Genomic DNA, 5,173 nt, shown 5'->3' with positions numbered 1-5,173 from the left:
GCCGGGAGAGCCCTGCCGGGGCTCCTGGGGACGTCTGGCGCTGGGAGGCCAGCGCCCGGCACGCCTCGCCGTTCCCAGCCCCTCTCTTGACCTCGCTGGCGTAGGGGAGTTCTGGGGTGGGGGCTCCCCGCCGCACCCCTTCCCTGCTTCGCTGTCAGCGTGGGGCGCCACCTTTCACCTGAACCCGATGCCTGCGCGGCTCGCGTCTGGGCTAAATTTCCCGGCTGGTCGCTCCAGGTTGGACTGCAGCTCGCGAGTTTGCGACTGAGCAGCATGAAGTGCGCTCCCGGGTGGCCGCACGCGGGCCGGTGCCAGGTGCCAGGTGCCAGGGAGAGCCGGACCAGGAGCCGCCGAGCTCTTCCCGCCCCTCAGCCTGGGGCGGTGGGGCCTGGCGGGCCGGGGCTGCGGGCCGCGTCCGGTGTGGAGCCTCCCGAAAGGTGCTGTAGCAAGGGGCTGCGGCGCAGCGGGTTTTTTTTTTTTTTTTAAGAAGTTTATTTTTACATCATTTTGTGCCTTTTTCCATCTCATGTGTAATCCCTGCGGGCTTCCCATCACCAATTCACCCGTGTGCATCACCATAGCCCAGTGCACTCCCCGTCCCCCGTTTTTGATCCCACCCCCCCCAAGATGTCGCCGGTATATAGTTGTTCACTATTATTATTATTCCCGTCCTGCTCCTTTGTGCTCCAGCTATGGGTGAAACCAGCAGCAGGGTTTTCAAAATATTTTCTTTAAAGATTTTTTTTATTTATGCACAAAAGAGCTGGGGTGCAAGCCAGAGACAGGGTGGGGAGCAGAACAGGTGGATCCCCTGAAACCCACTGCTGAGGGGGCAGCAGGGAGACTGGAAGGGGCTGCTGCTCCCTGGGCGTCACTTCCTGGCTGGGGATGGAACTTGTGCTGCAGAGGTGATAGTGCTGAGCCCCAACTCCTAGGCCACTAGGGAGGCCCCCAGCATTGCAGTTTCAGAGAACACACTTGTTATTTTACAGTTCTGGTCAAATCAGACATGAGTCATTGTCGCCTGAAGTCGAGTGGTGGCGGGGCTCCCCCTTCTCCAGGCCTGGGGAGGGCGCGTCTCACCCTGCAGCTCCGAGTGCCATGGTCTCTCTTGCCCTGGCCCTTCCACTGCAAAGCTGACCCTGGCTTCAGGCTGCGTCCCCACCATGTCTGCTTTGCCCACAGCGGGGCCTCACCACTGCCAGCCCGGGCACGCCTGGGTCCTCCCGTAGTTTAAAGCCAAGTCTTCAGCAAGCTCAGTTCCCCCTTTGTATAATACTCAAAGAGTTGGGGGGGGGGGTCTCTGGGGAGCCACCAGCCTGCCAGCACACTCGGGGAGAACTGGGGGACCGGAGTGCGGGGCCTGGCGAGCACCACCCCTGTCGTGTGGGCAGCAGACTGTCCCTGTGGGCTACGGCAGCTCTGGTGTCTGTGTGGGGCCTGGACAGTGTTTGGAGTGAGCCCATTGTCCAGCTGGGGAAGTCGAGGTTGACGGAGTCACTTGCCTCAGATTGCATGCGACTTTCCGTCTTCTGACCCCCAGCTGGTGTCTTGGGCGGGGACGGGGCTCCATTGCCCAGAACCCTGGCAGGCAGGGCCACTTACATCTGCCCTCCAGGTGCTGCCGCTGCTACGCACGTGCCCAGTGCACAGGCTCCCACCAAGGCTGGCGGGTGCCCCCACTCCAGGCTAGGGGGCACTAGGCTGTGAGGGGTGACTCACTCGCCATCAGGCAGTGGGGTCCTGCTCAGGGCATACATGGTCGGGTGGCTCCGGGTGGGGTGTATGCTCCCTGGGGTTACTCTGCAGAAGACCCCCGCGGCGCCAGTGGGGGGGACCTCGGGTCTCCACTGCACCTTCAGGAGACCTGAGCCTGCTAGACTGCCCCTGCCGGCGGGAGCCCCAGGGTTACTTGCCCCCCAGTGGGGTGCCTGCCCTGTGGTGTGCTTAAGGGCAGCACCAGCTGTGTGGGGTCGCCCTGCAGGGGCCCTGAGCCCAGAGCCCCAGTGCCACTGGCGCGGTTGGAGGCGACGGGATGGAAGAGCAGAGGCCCCGCCAGGCCAGGCCCCAAGGCAGCTCCCAGCCCCTGGCAGGACGCCGCTGTCTGCTGCTCCTCACTGGGCACACTGTGACCTCACAATGCCAGTGGGGCGATTGCAGGCTCACGGGGGACCCCCTGTGGCCAGTGCTGGCTCCAGGCTGGGGCTGGGGGTAAGTGGGGCCCTGGGTGAGGCTCCCCCCTTCCTCCAGCTGGTGCCAGGGAGCCCTGCTGCCCCGCAGGGTGCCTGCCTCTTGGGGGCCTGGCCCCGGGGGTCCCTGCCTCCGGCCAGCTGCCCTCCCTGCTGCTGCCCCCTCCCTCCCTCCAGGGGGCGCTCTGCCCCACCTGCCTTCTCCTCAGGGCCGGCCCCTCCCGGGGCGCTTTGCCTCGCTCAGGGACAGTGGCCAGGCTCTGGTGTAGTAGCCAGGAAAGTGTCTCCGCCTGGCTCAGCCCCAGGAGACCCCTGCGAGGCTCTCCTTCCAGACTTCCTGGGGCTTTCACATTCCGTGCATGTTTTCCTGCTTACACTTACCTGAGTTATTTGAAAGTCCCTGGGACCTTCTGAACTGAATCTGCAACTGCCCTGCCCCTAGCCCAGGTGCTGCCCGGCCTGCGTTGGTCAGCGCCGAGCCGGCGCCAGGCTGCCTGCCTCACTCCGTCCTCTTGCCCGGATATTTACTTGCTTCTTTTCCTTTTAGTTTCTTGCTAAAGAGGAGCGCTCACACCGCTGCCCCCGCCTGACTTGTCTTCAGGGGCAGAGCTGCCCAGGGTCCAGGCAGAGGCGCCCGCGTCGCGGACTAGCGGACTAGCGGAGGCGCTCAGGTGGGTGTCGCTTGTCGCGGTAAGGCGCCGCCAGGTTCGGCCGCGCGATGCGCAGCCAGGGCCGCTCGTCCCTTTAAAAGCGCCTTCATCTTTCCTGCCTTGATTCTCCAGGTGTCGTCACTTGCCTCTCTGGGAAAGGAGGGAGCCGCCGGCATCACCTCGTCCCCGGGCAGCCCGGGGGCAGCGACAGGTGTGGTCAGGCCAGCGCATCCCGGCCAGGGCGGCGCTGCCCCCGCGGTCCCCGCGCCTCCTTTCTCGCACGGCCGTTTTTCGGGAGTTTTCCTTACTGTCACCTTCTCAATTCTGCGCTTAGGTGAGGCCGGCTGCCAGCAAGCCGGCCAGCGTTTCCCTCTGAAGCCCCCTCCTGGGTCTGGGCTTCCTGCCCTTCTGCTGGGCACCTGTAAGTGCACCTTCTGTGGGCGCTCCTGGGTGCTCAGTAACAGCGTTTTCTCCTCACAGCACGAGTGGCCCCTCACTGGCCCCTGACTGGCGCCTGACCCCATCAGGTCCGTGTTTACCACCCCCCCAGCCCAGAGATTGCCGTGTGCGCTTCCCAGGGAGGGCGTCTGCAGTGCCTGTGGAGGGGACGCGCCCTGTTTGTTGCCGGCTCGGCCCGGGAGTCCCACTGGCGTCTCCTGCCTGCACCGAGTCTTCTTCCCTGGCTGTGGGGCTTTCTGAGAAAGGGTGCTGGTGAGGCTGGCGGGCTCAGCTCTGGAGTTCCGTGGATGCAGGTGCACTCGTCCCCTTCTGGATTGCTTTTCCCATACTTTTTTTTTTTTTTTTAATGACTTATTTATGCACACAGCACTGGGGCCAGGCCGGAAGTGCGGAGAGTGAGAGGACGCTCCAGAGACAGCGTGGGGAGCAGAACAGGTGGATCCACTGAGACACTGCTGAGGGGCAGCACGGAGACAGGGGGCGGGCTGCTGTGCCCTGGGGTCCCTCGCTGGCCCTGGCCGGACCGACTGTGCGGATAGCTTCATAGTGCTGTTGTTAACCCCTGCGCCCTAGGGAGGCCGCTCTTACTAATTTTTTTTTTTTAAGATTTATTTACTTGTGCATACAGAACTGGGGTGCAGGCCAGAGGCTCAGGGGCGGTGAGAGGCTTCACCAGAGACAGAGTGGGGAGCAGAACAGGCAGATCGACGAAGTATACTGCTGAGGGGAGCAGCGGGCGGGTCAGGAGAGGTCTGCCGCGCCCTGTGGTCACCTCTGGGGCAGGCGGGGATCGGACACATGTGGAAGCGGCTTTAGATTCTCAGTGCTGTGCTTTAACCCGCTGCGCCACCAGGGAGGGCCCCCTCTTACTAATTTTAATGGTGCAGAAACGTGCAGAGCGCAGGCCCTGAGGCTGCAGTGTTAGAGCACAGCAGGTGTCTATGTGTGCGCGCCTTGAACCTGGTTCTGGCTCTCAGTGCCCTGCTAAGGAATCGTGTTCTGCCTCAGTTTCCTCATGGGGCAAATAGCTTGTTTAGAGTAAATGAGAGTAGGCATAAAAATTCCATTTTAAGAGTAGGTGCAAGGCCTCTCTGGTGAACTAGGGGATAAATTTCAGTGCCTCGGCCACTGCAGCCTGAGTGTGACCCTAGGCCAGGGAGTGACCCCGGGGCACAGCAGACCCCTCCTGTCTCCCTGCTGCACCCTCAACAGTGTATTTGGTCAATGTGCCTGTTCTGCTCCCCACTCTGTCTCTGGGAGCTCCTCTCACTCCCTGAACCTCTGACCTGCACCCCAGTTCTACTAAGCAAAAAAAAAAAAAGTATGTGTAGCAAAATGTTACAGCTGCTATTACAATCCATTTTGTCCTGCCGGGCAAAGTGTTACTGTTTCTTGACTGTATAATCTAAATGGCTATTTAAAAAATAAACACATTTCTTTCTGAGAATCAGAAAAACCGTTATTTAAATGTACTCAGTGCTGGTTTCGGGAGCACATATGTTGTGTATCACAGCTAATGCCAGTGTGGGCTGGATCTGAAAACTGCGTAAAGGTGAACCTCACTCCCAGGGCTTCTCACAGTTCTCATTACAAGAAAAGAAGTTCGGAAACGCGGCGGTGGCTGTTCACAGCCTTGGGGTGGTGGCCGCCTGGCCGAACGTCCAAACACCAAGCCGTCACTTGCACACCTGAACCCCGACTGTCCTTTGCCAGGTGTTTCAGTAGAAACAACCCCCTGCGCCAACCGGGCGCCCCTCCCAGCGGCGGGCACCCAACTGCGGCTGGAAAGGAGAGAAGCCGCCTTCCGGTGCGGGGGTCCTCGTCGCGGCCGGCGACCTGTCCACCCGCCCTTCCGACTCGCGGCCCGCCGCCCGG

Source organism: Condylura cristata, unplaced genomic scaffold, assembly GCF_000260355.1.
Source record: "Condylura cristata isolate star-nosed mole 26May11 unplaced genomic scaffold, ConCri1.0 scaffold00032, whole genome shotgun sequence".
In the NCBI taxonomy this organism is placed as follows: Eukaryota; Metazoa; Chordata; class Mammalia; order Eulipotyphla; family Talpidae; genus Condylura; species Condylura cristata.
Note: the sequence above shows the minus strand (reverse complement) of the source record.